The following is a 22,989-nucleotide window of genomic DNA, read 5'->3' as shown; positions in this document are numbered from 1 at the left end:
TTCCCCCTGTCTCTTCCCTCTGTTTCTTCCCTCTGTCTCTTCCCCCTGTCTCTTCCCCCTGTCTATCCCCACCTGTCTCTTCCACCCTGTCTCTTCCCCCTGTCTATCCCCACCTGTCTCTTCCACCCTGTCTCTTCCCCCTGTCTATCCCCACCTGTCTATCCCCACCTGTCTCTTCCCCCTGTCTATCCCCACCTGTCTCTTCCCCTGTCTCTTCCCCCTGTCTATCCCCACATGTTTTTTCCCCCTGTCTATCCCCACCTGTCTCTTCCCCCTGTCTATCCCCATCTGTCTCTTCCACCTGTCTCTTCCCCACCTGTCTCTTCCCCCTGTCTATCCCCACCTGTCTCTTCCCCCTGTCTATCCCCACCTGTCTCTTCCCCCTGTATATCCCCACCTGTCTCTTCCCCCTGTCTATCCCCCCCGTCTCTTCCCCCTGTCTATCCCCACCTGTCTTTTCCACCCCGGCTCTTCCCCCTGTCTATCCCCCCCTGCTCTTTCCCCTGTCTATCCCCGCCTGTCTCTTCCCCCTGTTTCTTCCCTCTGTCTCTTCCCCCTGTCTCTTCCCCCTGTCTATCCCCACCTGTCTCTTCCACCCTGTCTCTTCCCCCTGTCTATCCCCACCTGTCTCTTCCACCCTGTCTCTTCCCCCTGTCTATCCCCACCTGTCTCTTCCCAATGTCTCTTCCACCTGTCTATCCCCACCTGTCTCTTCCCCCTGTCTATCCCCACCTGTCTCTTCCACCCTGCCACGTCTATTTGCAATATTACAACAACAAAATAAGTTTTTGCAAACAATAAACACAATTTTTCCCCTCTGACATCATTGCATGATAGAGCAGCAGCATACACTGACTGCACAAAACATTAGGAACACCTGCTCTTTCCATGACATAGACTGACCAGGTGAATCCAGGTGAAAGCTATGATCCCTTATTGATGTCACTTGTTAAATCCAATTCATTCAGTGTAGATGAAGTTGAGGAGACAGGTTAAATAAAAAACATTTTTAGCCTTGAGACAATTGAGACATGGATTGTGTACGTTTTCGACACCTTGTAGAGTCCATGTCCCGACAAATTGAGGCTGCGGGCAAAAGTGGATGGTCGTGCAACTCAATATTAGGAAGGTATACTCAGTGTATATACTGCAATTTTGTTTACCATGATGCGCGATGCTCCCCTAAGACTCCCTACCACTACTGAGGGCCCCAGAAAGCATATGATAGCAAAATATGTAGAATTGCAGGAATTTTGCTTTTAACCTGCAAAACTGTCTCTCAGGCTCACAAAATGTGTAGAATAGCAAGAAATAGCTTTAAAACTGGAAATTGTTATCTCATCCTAACAGAGGAATGTGAACAAAAGCATGAGATGAGCTATAAAACAGCAACAACAAAAAAATCCTTCTCCATTGAGAAAAGTGTAGAATTGCAGGAAATTAGCTCTAAAACTGTAACATTTTTTTGCTTTATTTAACTAGGCAAGTCAGTTAAGAACAAAGTCTTAGTTACAATGACCACCTACTGGGGAACAGTGGGTTAACTGCCTTGTTCAGGGGAAGAACGACACATTTTTACCTTGTCAGCTCAGGGATTTGATCCAGCAACCTTTCCGCAAGGCTACCACTAGGCTAGCTGCCACTCTGTGACTCATGACAAAATCTGTAGAATAGCATTATAAAACTGCAAATGTTACTCTCTGCACCACGGCAAAATGTGTTGAAATGCAGGAATTTAGCTGACCCCACCCCACCAAAAATATGTAATTAAAAACATTTAAAAAGCAAAAAAATAATAAGGGGGATAGGGGGCCCGCCCCAAATGCGGTAGTCTGGCAGTGTTCCATCCCTCTGTCTGTCCCCCTCCGCTGTGTCTCACCCCTAGTTAAGCGGTCCCAGTAAAACACTCAAACTCACTTCCACACTCCCTCCCTGTGTCTGCTGTGCAGAAGGAAGCCCCTACAGATATCAGGTGTCAGATTAGATTGTCATGGAGGAGGAGAGGTCTCTGTCTCACTGTGAGGCTGCAGTGATACTGAGTTACATTTTTGAATACCATTAAAAAAGCTTACCAAAGTAAAAAGAAGAAAAAAAGACGCATCACTTCCAAAGATCCAAGTGGCAAAGTGAATAAATTCACACAGGTGGAGAAAGGAAGAAATCTTTCACCATTGAAAGCAGTTCAGCCAAGCCTGACTTCAAGCATTAGCTATACACTTATTTTATAGATTTTTTTATATACACTATCGTTCAAAATGTTGTGGTCACTTAGAAATGTCCTTGTTTTTTAAAGAAAAGCATGGTTTTTTTTGTCTGTTAAAGTAACATAAAATTGATCAGAAATACAGTGTAGACATTGTTAAAGTTGTAAACGACTATTGTAGATGAAAAGGGCAGATTTAAAGAAGCACTACAACTTGTCTTCTTTAGACGAGTTGAATATCTGGAGCATCAGCATTTGTGGGTTCGACTAGAGGCTCAAAATGGCCAGAAACAAATAACTTTCTTCTGAAACTCGTCAGTCAATTCTTGTTCTGAGAAATGAAGGCTATTCCATGCAAGAAACTGAAGATCCCGTACAACACTGTGTACTACTCCCTTCATAGAACAGCAAAAACTGTTTCTAACCAGAATAGAAAGAGGAGTGGGAGACCCTGGTGCACAACTGAACAAGACGACAGGTACATTAGAGTGTCTAGTTTGAGAAACAGAATCCTTACAATTCCTCAACTGGCAGCTTCATTAAATAGTACCCACAAAACACCAGTCTCAACGTCAACAGTGAAGAGGCGACTCTGGCCTTAAATGCACACTCTGCACACAGACATGTACATTTTGAAGGGGTATGTAGTAGGTTGGGTGACGATATCACCGAAGGATGCTGTATCAGATATTTTGAACAACATTTCCAGCTAATGAGAAAACATTCATTGTATTTATTTAAGAGAATGAGCTAGATTTCACAAGTCAAACGTGGGGCTAATTTGAATGGGCGGGATTTTTACATCTGTACCCCAGTCAACCCACATGACTGCAGTGAACGTCACTCCGTATAGCGTAGTAGGATACCACTTGGCTGCTTATTTAGGAGCGACCACAATTCTATCACTGACATTTGCTATTGAGTTCTGGGTCTGAGGGTCAGTGCTCAATTGTTTTCAATGTCATGAAAACAACACATTGGTTAAACCTATCATAGTACCACAGTAGCTGTGAGTGAAAATGTGGCCCTGTCTTTTGTTGTGTTATTGGCCCTGCCCCTCTTAAAGTCATCATGTGGAGTACTTCTGACTACAGCCTCTGGCAAAGAGATTTGACCCTGCTCCCTTCCGGATATTGTTGTCACGTTCATCATAACAAAGAGACCAAGGCGCAGCGTGATTTGAATACATGCTTCTTTATTTAAACAAAGAACACTAATAAAAACGAACGTGACGCTATAACACGAGTGCTGACATGCAACTACACAGACAATAACCCACCAAAATCAAAATGGCTCCCAATCAAAGACAACGTTAAACAGCTGCCTCTGATTGGTAACCAATTCAGGCCACCATAGACCTACATATACCTTGACATACTAGAACCCCATAGATATACAAAAACCCTAGACAGGTTAAAACACCTAGACAATACAAAAACGAAACCAACCACCTTTGTCACACCCTGACCAAACCAAAATAATAAAGAAAACAAAGATAACCAAGGTCAGGGCGTGACAATTGTATTTGTGTCAATTTATAAACAGAGTTTTTAGAGCTCAGATTATACAACAAAAGCTCTTACCTGTACTTTGGCTACCTGGTACTTTCTTCTTCCTGCATCTTAGCTACCTCATATTTTTCTCCATTGCATACGGGTGTGGAAGTAGCCTGCTGTGCTACCTCTCTACTCTTCTGGGCCCTGCCAACCTCTCTGACTGAACTGTTAGAGGCCCACCAACCTTGTGTTGTACCTCAAACCTGTGCCTGGGGGTCTCTCCTCTCTGGTGTCTGACAGAGACAGATGTGAGAGTACCATCACTCTTATTGTCTCCAGATATGGGTTCATGTACTATATGAAATCTCAAACCCTTTATCTGTGCCTGATTGAGCTTGCCTGGCTTAATGGAACCAATAGAAATGTTGCAAAATTGTTAACTTTACCCTGGCACTCCAGGCAAGCCAAAGAAAATGCTCAAAGTATCTTGTAAGATTTCAAATGGTATTTGAACCCAGGTTTGTTAGTTTTGATCATCTCTTATATGTCAGGATATTAATAAAAAAGTTGTGGCCTCGTTTGGAGGAAAGGTTATTGTTAGAACAGTAATTATACCAGGAAAATAAACAGACTGAGGTGTCCTGCCTTCTTCTTCCCCTCCATTTCTTTCCTCTCTTTTTTGTCTCTCATAATAACAAATTTAAAGCAAGGAAATAGCGTTTTCACAACAGAGAGATAGGGTGTTGTTCAGTTTCTGAAAGCAAGGGTGGACCGGAATTGAATTTGGCGCAGAATTTATAAGAACCTGTTCGTGCAAGCGCTGATTTCTGCATTCTCTTGTTGTTTTTTCTTTCAATGAAATGACAGCTTTATGGGTTGATGTCTGGAGCTTTGGTGGTTGGACCACAAAACACTTTGTGACAACATCTCTGCTGTGCATTATAGCAGAATGATAAACACTGTGTTAATCAAATAAGTAAGATTCACAACACATCCTGAAAAACCTTGTGTAAAAAAATATCAAATATATTTCACAGAAATGTAGCAGGTGTTGGGGATTACCCTGGGGGTCGGGTGTGGGGCTTCACCAGTGCCATGATTACTGTATATATGTGATAACCTTTGTATGCTTGCAATGTACATAGAGGGAAAAGTACTGGGTAAATTAAGGTGTACTGCTTTAGTTCTCAGGCTGAGAATTGTCTGCACCTGCTGATAGTCAAGCAGGCTCAAGGCCGAGATAGAAGGGTGAGAAACCACAGTCTAGAATTTGTATCTAATCCAAAGCAACAAACTTAAAGTATGATTGACAGTAGGTTGTCCACACCACTAGTATAAAGAGCGTTGTCTCCTGTTTCGCCACACAGATCTTTACTATCGACTACTGAGTTACTCTGTATGTGAATCTCTGTCTGCAATTGCATTTTATTACTAAAGAGTTTTATACCAAGGTTCCTGTGTCTGTGTCATCTATCTGGAAGACTGATTGCTAAAGGAAACTTACATCACCCCATGCAAAGGACCAACCAATACAGGGAATTCAAAAGGTTAGCAACAAATCTATTCTGTGTGCTTTATTTCTCCTAAAAACAGTGGGGGATAGGGATTTGAAAAGGTGGTGTGTCGAAGGAGCTTGCATTCCTACCAGGAGAGTTGGAAAGGTCTACATGATCTACATGTGTAGTAGATTATGGATTGTCCCTTCAGGCATTGCCTGTAAACTCCAATGTGCAGTGATCTCATTTGTGATGACCCTGTTTTCACGTTTAGCAGCACAATTCACAGCATGGGACTCAATGGGTTTTGTGGCATCACACTATGTAATGGTCCAGTTTACTTTGACTCAATAGAAAATGAAAGAAAGAAAGAGTTTTGCTGATCAGGATGTGTATTGAGTCCATAGGCCTTGTATGTGTTGTCTGTATGGTGTTCATTTTAGGACCTTCTTCTACTACTGAAACTCCCCTTATACCTCCCTTCATCCATTTAAATGCATTAATTGGTGACTATGGGGACGCTTTACTATATTGATAGAGGATTTGTGTGGATGTTGGTAGTAGGCTTCAACAGTCTTCCAAACAAATGACAGTGAAATAACCCTGTCTGTGTATTCTATTTCAGTCAGTTAATATTGTATATAGTGTAACTTGATCATTTGGTACTTACTCTATGGTAAATTTAATAGCCACAAATTGTATTGTGTTTTTTTTGGCCTTATGAATGTTATTGTCTCTGGCGTCTCAGAGATGAGTTGAGACACAAATGGACCCAAACACAATAGCTTAGGAATGGAGAAGTGAAGTGTAAAAAATAGGCAGGGATCCTCAAGGGATGGTTTTTATGAGTGCTCTGTTATTTTCTGAGTTCCAAATGGCACCCTATTCCTACGTAGTCCACCACGTTTGACCAGTACCCTTGTCAAAAGTAGTGCACTATGTAGGTTAATAGGGTGCCTTTTGGAACACTGCATAATTATTCCTCCGTTCGTTTATAGGGCTTAAAGGATGCCAGCTCCCGGCAGATATTTCCCTTTAAAGATATTTTGTTTTAATCACAAAGGCTTGCCGTTAAAATTTATGAAGGAAGGGAATATGAATAATTAACATTTAAATGCACTGATGGGCTCGTGCTATACGGCCTCATAAGCAATTATTTAATTGGGCCTTTCCTTCACATTACAGATGCATATTTCTGTTATTCCAGGGTCAGGAGTGCTACAAGACTAGACCTAACTGTCTCACCTGTTTGTATGGTTTCCATTTTAGGACATCATAAGTGAGTCAGAAAGTAACAAACGTAGGTTCAGATAAGAAAGTAACGGACATTTTTATTTTTTTATTTTTTATTTCACCTTTATTTAACCAGGTAGGCAAGTTGAGAACACCTTTATTTAACCAGGTAGGCAAGTTGAGAACACCTTTATTTAACCAGGTAGGCAAGTTGAGAACACCTTTATTTAACCAGGTAGGCAAGTTGAGAACACCTTTATTTAACCAGGTAGGCAAGTTGAGAACACCTTTATTTAACCAGGTAGGCAAGTTGAGAACAAGTTCTCATTTACAACTGCGAACTGGCCAAGATAAAGCAAAGCAGTTCGACACATACAACGACACAGAGTTACACATGGAGTAAAACAAACATACAGTCAATAATACAGTATAAACAAGTCTATATACGATGTGAGCAAATGAGGTGAGATAAGGGAGGTAAAGGCAAAAAGGCCATGGTGGCAAAGTAAATACAATATAGCAAGTAAAACACTGGAATGGTAGATTTGCAATGGGAGAAAGTGCAAAGTAGAAATAAAAATAATGGGGTGCAAAGGAGCAAAATAAATAAAGAAATTAAATACAGTAGGGAAAGAGGTAGTTGTTTGGGCTAAATTATAGGTGGACTATGTATAGGTGCAGTAATCTGTGAGCTGCTCTGACAGTTGGTGCTTAAAGCTAGTGAGGGAGATAAGTGTTTCCAGTTTCAGAGATTTTTGTAGTTCGTTCCAGTCATTGGCAGCAGAGAACTGGAAGGAGAGGCGGCCAAAGAAAGAATTGGTTTTGGGGGTGACTAGAGAGATATACCTGCTGGAGTGTGTGCTGCAGGTGGGAGATGCAATGGTGACCAGCGAGCTGAGATAAGGGGGGACTTTACCTAGCAGGGTCTTGTAGATGACATGGAGCCAGTGGGTTTGGCGACGAGTATGAAGCGAGGGCCAGGCAATGAGAGCGTACAGGTCGCAATGGTGGGTAGTATATGGGGCTTTGGTGACAAAACGGATTGCACTGTGATAGACTGCATCCAATTTGTTGAGTAGGGTATTGGAGGCTATTTTGTAAATGACATCGCCAAAGTCGAGGATTGGTAGGATGGTCAGTTTTACAAGGGTATGTTTGGCAGCATGAGTGAAGGATGCTTTGTTGCGAAATAGGAAGCCAATTCTAGATTGAACTTTGGATTGGAGATGTTTGATATGGGTCTGGAAGGAGAGTTTACAGTCTAACCAGACACCTAAGTATTTGTAGTTGTCCACGTATTCTAAGTCAGAGCCGTCTAGAGTAGTAATGTTGGACAGGCGGGTAGGTACAGGTAGCGATCGGTTGAAGAGCATGCATTTAGTTTTACTTGTATTTAAGAGCAATTGGAGGCCACGGAAGGAGAGTTGTATGGCATTGAAGCTTGCCTGGAGGTTTGTTAACACAGTGTCCAAAGAAGGGCCAGAAGTATACAGAATGGTGTCGTCTGCGTAGAGGTGGATCAGAGACTCACCAGCAGCAAGAGCGACCTCAATGATGTATACAGAGAAGAGAGTCGGTCCAAGAATTGAACCCTGTGGCACCCCCATAGAGACTGCCAGAGGTCCGGACAGGAGACCCTCCGATTTGACACACTGAACTCTATCAGAGAAGTAGTTGGTGAACCAGGCGAGGCAATCATTTGAGAAACCAAGGCTGTCGAGTCTGCCGATGAGGATGTGGTGATTGACATAGTCGAAAGCCTTGGCCAGATCAATGAATACGGCTGCACAGTAATGTTTCTTATCGATGGCGGTTAAGATATAATTTAGGACCTTGAGCGTGGCTGAGGTGCACCCATGACCAGCTCTGAAACCAGATTGCATAGCAGAGAAGGTATGGTGAGATTCGAAATGGTCGGTAATCTGTTTGTTGACTTGGCTTTCGAAGACCTTAGAAAGGCATGGTAGGATAGATATAGGTCTGTAGCAGTTTGGGTCAAGAGTGTCACCCCCTTTGAAGAGGGGGATGACCGCAGCTGCTTTCCAATCTTTGGGAATCTCAGACGACACGAAAGAGAGGTTGAACAGGCTAGTAATAGGGGTGGCAACAATTTTGGCAGATAATTTTAGAAAGAAAGGGTCCAGATTGTCTAGCCCGGCTGATTTGTAGGGGTCCAGATTTTGCAGCTCATTCAGAACATCAGCTGAGCAGATTTGGGAGAAGGAGAAATGGGGAAGGCTTGGGCGAGTTGTTGTGGGGGGTGCAGTGCTGTTGACCGGGGTAGGAGTAGCCAGGTGGAAAGCATGGCCAGCCGTAGAAAAATGCTTATTGAAATTCTCAATTATGGTGGATTTATCAGTGGTGACAGTGTTTCCTATCTTCAGTGCAGTGGGCAGCTGGGAGGAGGTGTTCTTATTCTCCATGGACTTTACAGTGTCCCAGAACTTTTTTGAGTTAGTGTTGCAGGAAGCAAATTTCTGCTTGAAAAAGCTAGCCTTGGCTTTTCTAACTGCCTGTGTATAATGGTTTCTAGCTTCCCTGAACAGCTGCATATCACGGGGGCTGTTCGATGCTAATGCAGAAGGCCATAGGATGTTTTTGTGTTGGTTAAGGGCAGTCAGGTCTGGGGAGAACCAAGGGCTATATCTGTTCCTGGTTCTAAATTTCTTGAATGGGGCATGTTTATTTAAGATGGTTAGGAAGGATTTTTTAAAAAATATCCAGGCATCCTCTACTGACGGGATGAGATCAATATCCTTCCAGGATACCCCGGCCAGGTCGATTAGAAAGGCCTGCTCGCTGAAGTGTTTCAGGGAGCGTTTTACAGTGATGAGTGGAGGTCGTTTGACCGCTGACCCATTACGGATGCAGGCAATGAGGCAGTGATCGCTGAGATCTTGGTTGAAAACAGCAGAGGTGTATTTAGAGGGCAAGTTGGTTAGGATGATATCTATGAGGGTGCCCGTGTTTAAGGCTTTGGGGAGGTACCTGGTAGGTTCATTGATAATTTGTGTGAGGTTGAGGGCATCAAGTTTAGATTGTAGGATGGCTGGGGTGTTAAGCATGTTCCAGTTTAGGTCGCCTAGCAGCACGAGCTCTGAAGATAGATGGGGGGCAATCAGTTCACATATGGTGTCCAGAGCACAGCTGGGGGCAGAGGGTGGTCTATAGCAGGCGGCAACGGTGAGAGACTTGTTTTTAGAGAGGTGGATTTTTAAAAGTAGAAGTTCAAATTGTTTGGGTACAGACCTGGATAGTAGGACAGAACTCTGCAGGCTATCTTTGCAGTAGATTGCAACACCGCCCCCTTTGGCAGTTCTATCTTGTCTGAAAATGTTGTAGTTTGGAATTAAAATGTCTGAATTTTTGGTGGTCTTCCTAAGCCAGGATTCAGACACAGCTAGAACATCCGGGTTGGCAGAGTGTGCTAAAGCAGTGAATAGAACAAACTTAGGGAGGAGGCTTCTAATGTTAACATGCATGAAACCAAGGCTATTACGGTTACAGAAGTCGTCAAAAGAGAGCGCCTGGGGAATAGGAGTGGAGCTAGGCACTGCAGGGCCTGGATTCACCTCTACATCGCCAGATGAACAGAGTAGGAGTAGAATAAGGGTGCGGCTAAAAGCAATAAGAATTGGTCGTTTAGAACGTCTGGAACAGAGAGTAAAAGGAGGTTTCTGTTGTCGATAAAATAGCATCAAGGTATAATGTACAGACAAAGGTAAGGTAGGATGTGAATACAGTGGAGGTAAACCTAGGTATTGAGTGATGAAGAGAGAGATATTGTCTCTAGAAACATCATTGAAACCAGGAGATGTCATTGCATGTGTGGGTGGTGGAATTAATAGGTTGGATAAGGTATAATGAGCAGGACTAGAGGCTCTACAGTGAAATAAGCCAATAAACACTAACCAGAACAGCAATGGACAAGGCATATTGACATTAAGGAGAGGCATGCTCAGTCGAGTGATCAAAAGGGTCCAGTGAGTGGAGAGGTTGGTTGGGGGTCACGGCGATTTAGACAGCTAAATCGGTAGCAAGCTAGCATAGGAGCAAGCTAGCATAGGATGGAGGTCTGTTATTAGCCAACTCTTGCGTTCCGTCAGTAGATTAGTGTGTTTCCGTGTGGTAGAGGGGATTAATCCAAATCACACAACAACAACAAAAATAAAAACAATAGATATAGTTATAGAGGCCCAAGAAGAAAAATAAATAAATAAATAAAATAAAATACAAATTGTCCGATTGTCTATTCAGATAGCAGCCGATAAGATAGCCAACGGCTAGCAGGCCGCAGATGGGCGCCCAGGCAACGTTGCGCCGGAGGAGCCAGCCGGACAATTCCCTCGGGTAGACAACGTCGGCAGTCCAGCCGTGAAGGCCCGGTGGGGCTCCGCGTAGGCAGCAAAACGGGTCCGGATACGTGACTGTAGCCCAGGAGTGATTGATGGAACTCTTCAGCTGGCTAGCTCCGGAACAATTGATGTTAGCTCCGGAATCGACGAAAGCCGATAGTCACACGGATAGCAGCTAGCTAGCTGCGAGATCCAGGCATGGACGTCCAGAGCCAGCGGCCGAAATCCAGGGACATGGAGAGAAAAATTGGTCCGATATGTTCCGCTCCGAAACTGCCGATAGATTCTCGAGCCAAAGGACAGCCGATGACCACAAACCGTGGTCAGCTGAGTACCAACGATTAGCCAGTAAATAAGCTAACTAGCTTCTGAACTAGCCCCTGAACCAGCTTCAGAGTAGCTTCTGGACCAGCTTCTGGCTAGCTCCCGGCTAGCTTCTGGCTAATTTCTGGCTAGCCTCTCGGAGGATCACAGATCTGAGGTAAATAATACTTTTATATATAAATATAAATTGGTGAAGCGGATTGCAGGAGAGTGTTCTGAAGATGAGTTTTTGGAAAATTAAAAATGTTTGTGAAAAAAAAGTTGTAAATATATATATATACGGGACACGACAGGACGAGGACAAAAATACGTCTGAACTGCTATGCCATCTTGGGGAGAGGTGACATGAGCTGGACATGAGCTGACCTACTTTATAGTCAGGGCTTGAAATAGCACATAGTACATGATGAAAACAAGACACGCTGGTCACAATGTATTATACATAAAGCTCGTGCTGTTTTATGTATTAGGGTCAGATGGGCGCATATCATATTAAATTAGAAACTGATAAATTCTTAAAAGCTGAAACTGTCGATGTCAATCACCTGCCAACCACTAGGTGTCACAATATTAACATCCAGAGATATCTCAACACACACACACACACACACACACACTTACGGCACACACACACACACACACACACACACGCACGCACGCACGCACGCACGCACGCTTTCGGCACATACACACACACACACGCACGCTTACGGCACACACACACACACACACTCACGGTTGCGTATACACACACAAGCACACGGCACCATTATAGCCTGAATCATCAGTGACATTATTAAATGCTGATAAAGATAAAGGTCTCTGCTGCTCGCTATCTTTCATCACGGCATGTCCCCCTTTCTCTCTCTATCTCCTGCATTCCCTCTTCTGAATTATCTATCCCTCTTCTCCAAGTTTCTCTCCTTACCTCTCTCATACCCCCTCTCTCTCTTTCTTATACGACAGCAGGATTCATTTAATGCTGGCCTTGGCAGGATCTGTAGTTGCCTGACCTTTCTGAGGATGTGAGAGACGGTGAATGTTTTCCCTACTGTGTTTTTAATGTCAGTAAACAACTGTAGTGGTGTGGTGGCTGGTAAGGGTGACCTGAAGGTATAGCAATAGCATCACCGTGGCTGGTATATGGTGAACACCTGATTTATTTAATTAAATCTCAATGCAAATCAAATCAAATGTATTTATAAAGCCCTTCTTACATCAGCTGATATCTCAAAGTGCTGTACCAAAACCCAGCCTAAAAACCCCAAACAGCTAGCAATGCAGGTGTTGAAGCACATGTTAAGTCTCATGTTTTTATCTACTGGTAACACTGCATGTTTTTTCAAATAAACACATTTGAGGAAAACAACACTGAGCCTCTTCCGGGGACCCCCGCTGCTCATGAGGGCTGAGGGCTCCGAATCTCTGTAGCTGACGTGAGTAGAACTTACAAGCGTGGTAACCGTCGCAAGCCTGCTGGCCCGGACGGCATCCCTAGCTGCGCTGACCAGCTGGCGGACATGTTTACGGACATTTTCAACCTCCCACTATCCCAGTGTGTTGTCCCCACTGGCCACCATCAGACTGTTGAACAGCTTCTGCTACCAGACCGTCGGACAGCTTCCGTTACCACCAAGACCTCTGGGACACTCGTGAGCCCCTAAGATTCTTGACCAAGCCTACTCTAATATATCTACTGGATTATTAACCTAGCCTACTCTAATAATGTACATATATCTACTGGATTCTTGACCTGGCCTACTCTAATATATCTTCTGGATTCTTGACCTGGCCTACTGTAATATATCTACTGGATTCTAGACCTGGCCTACTCTAATATATCTTCTGGATTCTTGACCTGGCCTACTGTAATATATCTACTGGATTCTAGACCTGGCCTACTCTAATATATCTACTGGATTCCTGACCTGGCCTACTCTAATATATCTACTGAATTCTTGACCTGGCCTACTGTAATATATCTACTGGATTCCTGACCTGGTCTACTCTAATATATCTACTGGATTCTTGACCTGGCCTAGTCTAATATATCTACAACTGTGTTTTTTTGTGTACATTCTCTCAGTACATATACATATATATTGCATTTGATTACTGCTACAGTGCAATTGGGTTGTTAATCAGATTCGTCCCACTGTTTATTGTCTTTTTTTTAAATCGGTATTTTAAACAGTTTGACATTTAAGTGCATTGTTAGGAGCTAGTAACAAAAACATTTCACTGCACCAGCTATAGCACCTGCTGAACTGTGTAAACGACCAATAAACTTTGATCTGAGAAGTTACTATAAAACTTAATGTTATTACAATGATGTTACTACTGTTATTACTGTACTGTGTAGCAGTAGTAGTAGTATAGTAATAGTAGTAATTTAGTATTGTGTAGTAACATGTATAAGGGCAACTTAAGGTGTTACCTATTTTCTGTTCCTCTCTTGTCTAAGAACAGAAAGATTGTTCCAACTATTATAATTCAGATGAGCTAAATATACAAAACTCTTAGGTTTTCCCAATCTGGCAGGGTCCTGAAATTACTAAATGACATGCTGTGGCAGAAATTGATATTGAGCTCACATTCTCTCGAGTTGACTCATTCACAGCTCTAACACAGTTTCATGTAGAGCATGTGGGAAGATTTAGCTCCCCATGTCTACGTCCCAAATGGCACCTTATTCCCTACATAGTGCACTATATAGATACTAGGGTGCAATTTGGGACACAGATAGGGGAGCAGCACACTAGTAGAACTCCACACAGACATTAGCTTCAGCTCTTCCCTCAGAACTTGGGTACATTTCCATAGCTTGTATTTTCCATGTGTTGCTAGCATTGCTGTACCTGGGCTGGCACTGACCTCCCCGTCCTCTGGGAACTTTGGAATAACCAAAGACACCTCATCCAGGACCTGAATGAGGATTTAGTTTATTTTAATTCAGAGACAGCAGTATATTACTGATTTGAGGAATGAGGAGGAGAAGAGGAGAGTGGGATGAGAGAAAAAGAGTAGAGGCAAGGCCAGGAGTTTTAGGTATTTTTGGAAGAATGTGCAGTTGTATCCCCTACTCCTCTTATCCTTCCCTTCTTTCTCCATCTCGCCATCCCTTACATGAGAAACAGATTGAAAGCCAGAACTGATAGCAGAATGACAGAAATCTCAATCAAGATATTAATTGAATGGGTTTAGAATGTGATTTATTATTTTTGGAAAGACAGTTATTCCCTTATACAGAAAAATAAACTAACCAGAAAACACATCTTGCCCCTCTACACACTGTGACTGTCTGAAGGTTTTCCTGTCAGTGAATGAAAGTCAGCATTGTCTCCAGAGTGATCTGGCATTACTAATTATAGTGTTGTTGGTTAGCAGGCGCCTGCAGAGCCATTGAAGAGGACAAGCATCTGGATGGTACGTCACATCCGTCTGATAATGAGAGAATAGAAAGACAACAGCAGTTGAGAAGATGGAGACGTCTGTCTGCATGCCTTGGTTTAGTTTATTTTGGTGCTGGATCGACCGCCTCCGTATGTTGCTTATTACAGACACAAAGGTATCAATAATACACTTTAACAAAGGCGAACAAAGGAACTAACAAAGGCATGTTTGTTAGAAAGCTTTGTGTTCAGGAAGTAGCAGCAATGGATGACATAGACATTATGTAATAGGCTCCTGTTACATCATGGTAATACATAATAATTAAACAATAATGGACATGAAAAATAAAATGAACCATCACATCCTGCTGTTGCTTGTACTGAATCTCTTACGGTCTTTCTGTCTTCGATTCTTTGATTCCTGACAAAGTTTGTCAAAACATTGGAGTCCTTTGATGCTTTAATGAATTTGATCTGAAAACATTCAAAATATGTGTTTGATGAAGATGTAAGCCTCCCTGGGAGGATGTCCTTATAGTCACTATATAGTTCTTCACAGGAAGTAAAGAAATAATCTCATAGTCACTGTCTTCACAGGAAGTCACAATGCACTTCTTCACAGGAAGTCACTATGTCTGCCTTCAGAAAAAGTCACTACTCTTGTTTCTGATAAGTGGAAAAACAATACTATGCTGTGCTTTTTGGAATGCCGAGGTGATAGATATCTTCTCTTTACTTGCTAGTTGTGCCTGAGGGCAATGGTGTTTGTTAAATAGAGGATTTTTTTTCCCGATTGAATCTTCCCGATTGAGAGAGCAAGTAAGAGTAGGTTCTGTGGGGCTACAGAAAAATAATTTGATTCACAAATTAACTTTAGTCAGTCCCTGTGTTCTTGTCAAGTGTGTCCTTTGACCCAGATACATACTGTAGCTAATAAACAACATCCAGGCCAGGGAGACAATCTGAATTAATAATTCAAATGGAATGCTTTTAATAAATGAATACATTAAAACAAATGAAATAATTCAAATGTAGTTGTTGCTTAAGTATTCAGGGCCTTTGTTAAGGCAAAGGGGTGAATTTGGCTTAACAAAACACACAATACGTTACATGTATTCACTCTGTGTTAAATAGTAGGGGTTGACATGATTTTTGAATGACTACTCTGTAGCGGAATTCCTCTTCTTCAGAGGAGGAGTAGCAAGGATCAGACCAATGTGCAGCATGGTAAGTGTCCATAATGATACATTTAATAAATCAACAGAACACTGAACAAAATAACAAAAGTACAAACAACCGAAACAGTCCCGTATGGTGAAAACACTAACACAGGATACAACCACCCACAAAACACAATAGAAAACAGGCTACCTAAATATGGCTCCCAATCAGAGACAACGACTGACAGCTACCTCTGATTGACAACCATACTAGTAAAAACACATAGAAATATAACAAAAGAACAAAACATAGAAAAACAACATAGAATGCCCACCCAACTCACACCCTGACCAACTAAAATAAAGACAGAAAAAAAGGAACTAAGGTCAGAACGTGACATACTCCTTCCTCAGTCCCCCATACATGCAATTATCTGCAAATTTCAGGAATGCTGAACGCAAACTTGAAAGTTGTGAACATTCTGCACGCTTTTACTGTGAACACAGGCTGTACACTCTTTATGTTAGTTTTAACAGTGGTCAGGTAGGCTGGCTAAGGCTATTTGATCATAACGCAGGCCTAACAGAGTGGCCTACCATTAAAAACAATGGATAAAATACTTCCCATAACATTTTTACATGGAAATAGCTTTTCTATCATTCAGCCCACAGGCCTATATTCCATGACACTTTTGAAAAAAACATCCAGGGCTTGACATTAAAGGAGGTGACTGAAAATATCGGTGTTTGTATTTATGTAGGATGCCCATTAGCTGCTGCCAAGGCAGTCCAAGTGTGACAAAACCAGAGCCTGTAGGACCTGCCTTGTTGAAAGTGTTGTTAAAAAGGCAGAGTAGTGGTTTATTATGGACAGACTTATCCCCATCTTAACTTGAATCAACATCTTTTTACCATGACAGATTACAATCCGGAGTTACTCCAAGCAATTTAGTCACCTCAATTTGCTCAATTTCCACATAATGAATTACCAGATTTAGTTGAGGTTTATGGTTTAGTGAATAATTTGTTCCAAATACAATGCTTTTAGTTTTTTTTTATATTTAGGACTTATTCCTTGAAAACCATTCTGAAACTAACTGCAGCTCTTTGTTGAGTGTTGCAGTGATTTCACTCACTGTAGTAGCTAACATGTATAGTGTTGAGTCATCCGCAAATATAGCCAAACTGTCTTTACTCAAGGCCAGTGGCATGTCAGTAGTAAACATTGAAAAAAGTAAGGGGCCTATGAAGATGCCCTGGGGAATACCTGATTCTACCTGGATTATGTTGGAGAGGCTTCCATTAAAGAACACTCTCTGTGTTCTGTTAGACAGGTAACTCTTTATATACAATATAGCAGGGAAGTAAAGCCATAACAAAGTCGTTTTTCTATCAGCAGACTATGATCGATTATGTCAAAAGCCGCACTGATGTCTAAAAAAACAGCTCCCACAATCTTTTCATCATTAATTTCTCTCAGCCAATCATCAGTAATTTGTGTAAGTGCTGTGCTTGTTGAATGTCCTTCACTTTAAGCGTGTTTACAGTAAAATAGCATTGTATCTGGTCAAACACAATTTTTGTTTGATGCAAGACACAAATTATGCTTCCATCTGCCTATTGGCTACTAAGCTTATTCAAGCCTGTCTCAAAATACAACACTGGCCCTTTAAGACCAAAAAAAGCTCTTTGTCTGACTCGCTATTTAAAAATGTTTGGAAATGGACACATTTTGTGCTCTTGTCGGAAGCAATGACTCTCCCCCCATTGTTGACTACAAAGTATCTACATTACCAGTCAAAAGTTTGGACACACCTACTCATTCAGGTGTTTTTCTTTTTTCCCACTATTTTCTACATTGTAGAATAATATTGAAGACATCAAAACTATGAAATAACAGATACGGAATCAGGTAGTAACCAAAAAAGTGTTATACACATATATATATGTATATATATATATATATATTTTGCATTTGAGATTCTTCAAAGTAGCTACCCTTTCCCTTGATGACAGCTTTGCACACTCTTGGCATTCTCTCAACCAGATTCTTCTGGAATGCTTTTCCAACAGCCGTGAAGGAGTTCCCACATATGCTGAGCACTTGTTGGCTGCTATTTCTTCACTCTTCACTTTTTTCTCATTATAAAAATAAACGAGATGGAGCTAAGCACAAGCAAAATCCTAAAGGAAAATCTATTTCAGTCTGCTTTACTCCAGACACTGGGAGAGGAATTCACCTTTCAGCAGGGCAATAACCTGAAACACAAGGCCAAATCTGCACTGGAGTTACTTACCAAGATTACATTGAATGTTCCTCAGTGGCCTAGTTACAGTTTTGACTTAAATCTGCTTGAAAGTCTATGGCAAGAATTGAAAAATTGGTGTCTGGCCATAATCCTTTAAGAGAGATAAAGAATTTAATTAATTGGTAAATTGGTAAATTTTTCACAATCCAGGTGTGCAAAGCTCTTAGAGACTAACAAACCGCTGCCAAAGAGTTTTCTAGCATGTATGGACTCAGGGGGGTGCATGTGTATCTAATCAAGGTACAGTATATTGTTGTTTTCTTTTTCATTCATCTTTTTTTAAATGGATTTTCTTCCATTTTGACATTACAGAGTATTTTGTGAAGATTATTTAATCCCAATGTAACACAATAATGAACTCAGAAAAAAAGAAACTTCAGGACCCTGTCTTTCAAAGATAATTTGTAAAAATCCAAATAACTTCACAGATCTTCATTGTAAAGGGTTTAAACACTGTTTCCCATGCTTGTTGAATGAACCATGAACAATTAATAAACATGCACCTGTGGAACAGTCATTAAGACACTAACAGCTTACAGACGGTAGGCAATTAAGGTCACAGTTATGAAAACGTAGGACACTAAAGAGGTCTTTCTACTGACTCTGAAAAACACCTAAAGAAAGATGCCCAGGGTCACTGCTCATTATGCATGAATGTGCCTTAGACATGCTGCAAGGAGGCAAGAGGACCGCAGATGTGGCCAGGGCAATAAATTGCAATGTCCGTACTTAGGCAATGACGCCTAAGACAGCGCTACAGGGAGGCAGGATGGACAGCTGATCGTCTTTGCAGTGGCAGACCACGTGTAACAACACCTGCACAGGATTGGTACATCCGAACATCACACCTGCTGGACAGGTACAGGATTGCAACAAAAACTGCCCGAGTTACACCAGGAACGCACAATCCATCCATCTGTGCTCAAACTGTCCGCAATAGGCTGAGAGAGGCTGGACTGAGGGCTTATAGGCCTGTTGTAAGGCAGGTCCTCACCAGACATCACCAGCAACAACGTTGACTATGGGCACAAACTCACCATCGCTGGACCAGACGGAACTGGCAAAAAGTGCTCTTCACTGATGAGTCACGGTTTTCTCTCACCTGGCAGCAAGAACTGGCAAATGCGGTGTAGTCCATGAGGAGGAGATGCACTGCAATACTTAGTATCTGGTTTGGCCACCAGCTGCATTGACTGTTACTTTTGATTTTGACCCCCCCTTTGTTCAGGGACACATTATTCAATTTCTGTTAGTCAGATGTCTCTGGAACCTGTTCAGGTTATGTATCAGTTGTTGAATCTTGTAATGTTCATAGAAATATTAACTCATGTTAAGTTTGCTGAAACCTAACGCAGTTGACAGTGAGAGGACATTTCTTTTTTTGCTGAGTTTATGAGAAGAAATGCAAAGGGGAAAAATATTGTTGCCGGGACAATACCGTAGTTGTACTGGCAATACCAGAGGTGTGAAAGGAATGCATTGCTTATTTTAATATAGTCATTGTAGATTCTTGACATTCCGAAAAAAGGAAAGGTGATAACATCTCCCAAAAATGACCACAACAATGTTGTGTACTCAATGTTTGCATCGCTTGTGGTAATTAACTAGTGATCTCTCGAGTGGTGCAGTGGTCTAAGGCAATGCTTCTCAGCGTAGGAGGTGTCACTATAGTACCTGGTTTGAATCCAGACTGTATCACATCCGGCTGTGATTCGGAGTCCCAATTGGCCCAGCATCGTCCGGGGTAGGCTGTCATTTAAAACAAATAATTCTTAAATGACTTGCCTAGTTAAATAAAGTTTAAATAAAAAATGTAAGTAGGTCTCTCTCTCTCTCTCTCTCTCGCTCTCTCTCTCTCTCTCTCTCTCCTCACTCTCTCACCTCTTTCTCACTTCTCTGTCTCTATCTCCAGCTCAATTGAAGGGCTTTATTGGCATGAGAAAACATTTGTTTACATTGCCAAAGCAAGTGAAATAGATAAAAAAACAAAAGCGAAAAAAACAATAAACGTCTCACAATAAACAAATAAACAATAAACAACACTCAAAGTCCCAAAAGAAAGACGACATGTCAAATGTCATATTATGTCTATGTACAGTGTTGTAACAATGTGCCAATAGTTAAAGTACAAAAGGCTACAAAATTGTGTTTTTATTTATTTTTCACCTTTATTTAACCAGGCCAGCTGAGAACACGTTCTCATTTACAACTGCGAAGATAAAGCAAAGAAGTGCGACAAAAACAACAACTCACAGATACACATGGGAAAAACTCATGTACAGTCAATAACACAACAGAAAAATCTATACACAGTGTGTGCAAATGTAATTGAAAAGGCACACACCTGTCTATATAAGGTCCCACAGTTGACAATGCATGGCAGAGCAAAAACCAAGCCATGAAGTCGAAGGAATTGTCGAGCTCCAAGACAGGATAGTGTCGAGGCACAGATCTGGGGAAGGGTACCAACACATTTCTGCAACATTGAAGGTCCCCAAGATCACAATCGCCTCAATCATTCTTAAATGGAAGAAGTTTGGAACAACAAAGATTCTTCCTTTAGCTGGCCGCCCGGCCAAGCTGAGCAACCGGGGGAGAAGTGCCGTTATCAGAGAGGTGACCAAGAACCCGATGGCCACTCTGATGGAGCTCCAGAGTTTCTCTGTGGAGATAGGTGACCCTTCCAAAAGGACAACCATCTCTGCAGCACTCCTCCAATCAGGCCTTTATAGTAGTGGCCAGACAGAAGACAATAACTGAGGATAATAGCAGACGATATCACCACTCCTATTCGCCATATCTTCAATCTAAGCCCACTAGAAAATGTGTACCCTCAGGCTTGGAGGGAAGCAAAAGTTAAAGGATAGTAAAGCCCCCTTTACTGTGTTGTGTCTTTGGCTATGCCGGATTAAGTGATATGACATGCTATTCTATAAAATCCTTTCTTCGTAATTAATATTATCTGATTGAGCTAATCATGTAAATTAAATTAACTAGAGAGTCGGGGCACCACAAAATAATATTTATAGAGCTATTATCTTCTGAATAAACTCTTAAAGACCTAGTAATATTTTACATCAATAGCAGTCAATATTAATCGTCACCTTAATTCAGTCTCATCTGAAAGTTGTAAATTATTGGTTATCTTCACGAACCCTGGCTAACAAGTTGAATCAGCAATACAAAATTGGGTTTAATTATTGATTTACTAAATACCTACAGTAACTATACACACGGAATTACATATAAACATAATGACTCATACCTTGATTGCAAATTACGTCATAAAGGAAAACATCCCTAGCGGGCGGAACAGATGTGATAGCTGGTTACGTAAAAGAAAAGGGGCTAGGTTTGAGTGAAAGAGCGGAAGACTGAGGAACAAAGGGAGAAGCTGTGCTATCGTAAATACAGTGTCTTATGCATTCTAAATTACCGCCCATTTGGAAAAGGAAAATACAGTAAATATTTACTCTGAGCTGCGCTTCGGTAGGTTGTTGGTAGATGGTAGGCCGTGTTGCCCAACCGAGTCCTTTGTCCTTTGAAGAATGTCTCTGGTGGTAATTTGGATACGTTGTAGTAACATCGTTGTGTGGTAGACGGGATACTCTGTCTGTTCTTTTCTAGCCCATGTTTGCAGCTGCTGTTGCTAACTCAACGGCTAGGAGGGATCACTTCTTTAGTGAATAAGAGTTCAAATTTCATACCATTCGCAACCAAAGCTCACGCTGAGGTTGGCTTAGTTCTGTAGTTGACATGTTAGTCCTTTTAACGCAGAGGCTGCAGACCTCACGTACTTGGAACAGGAGGTTACATTTTCGTCAAGGCTTTATATAGTGGAGCGAGAAGGGTGTGTTTGAAAAGTTTTATAACCAATTTCTCTTCACAGGGGCGGGCCACTGATTGAGCAGAGCCATAACCCAAATCTCTCATTTGGAAGCTAAAATTACATTTAATCTCTTCACCAATAATTTTTTTTTCAAACATTTAATTGGACAACAATTCCATGTGACTCCGATAACTACAATGTGCAGACTTTCCACTGTAGAGTTTATGTCATCTTATCATTGATGAGAATATCCTAGATGACAACCGAACTGACAACATATTCATTAAGTGTTGCAGTCATTTCAGTCACTATGGAAGCTGACGTGTTTAGTGTTGAGTCACCCGCATACATAGACACACTGGCTTTACTCAAAGCCAGTGGCATGTGGTTAGTAAAGATTAAACAAATTAAGGGGAATAGAAAGCTGCCCTGGGGAATTCCTGATCCTACCTTGTTGGAAAAGCTTCCATTAGAGAACACCCTCTGTATTCTGTTAGACAGGTAACTCTTTATCCACATTATAGCAGGGGGTGTAAAGCCATAACCCAGAAGTTTTTTCCAGCAACAGACTATGATTGATAATGTCAAAAGCCGCACTGAAGTCTAACAAAACAGCCACCACAATCATTTTATCATCAAATTCTCTCAGCCAATCAACAGTAATTTGTGTAAGTGCTGTGCTTGTGGAACATCCTTTCCTATAAGTGTGCTGAAAGTCTTGTCAATTTGTTTACTGTAAAATAGCATTTTATCTGGTCAAAGACAATTTTTCCCAAAAGGGAAAAGGGGGTAGGTTCATAAGTCATAAATACCTCTCCCCCCTTTTTCCTCTCTCTCTACCCTACTGATGTGACATTTGAAAATCCTTTGGTTAACATAGAGATTCTGGGAACATCAGAAGGTGGGGGGAAATGAACTATATTCTGGTAATCTGACCAATTGAACATATGCGGTGGTACTTAACAGCACTATCAATAAGGCAGATCATACAGGCCCTAGTCTTGTCGCACCTGGACTTATGTTCAGTTGTGTGGTCAGGTGCCACAAGTGCGACTTAGGAAAATTAAAATTGGCTCAGAATAGGGAAGCACGCATTTGTGAGAGAGGTATTGACATGTTGTGAGTGCACCGAGCATAAGCACAGACACATGCGTACAAACACACAATAAAATACACACTACATACACACATA

The sequence above is a fragment of the Oncorhynchus mykiss genome, chromosome 23 (genome assembly GCF_057628025.1).
Source record: "Oncorhynchus mykiss isolate SJ-2025 chromosome 23, ASM5762802v1, whole genome shotgun sequence".
In the NCBI taxonomy this organism is placed as follows: domain Eukaryota; kingdom Metazoa; phylum Chordata; class Actinopteri; order Salmoniformes; family Salmonidae; genus Oncorhynchus; species Oncorhynchus mykiss.
The sequence above is the reverse complement of the archived record's forward strand: the minus strand, read 5'-3'. Positions refer to the sequence as shown.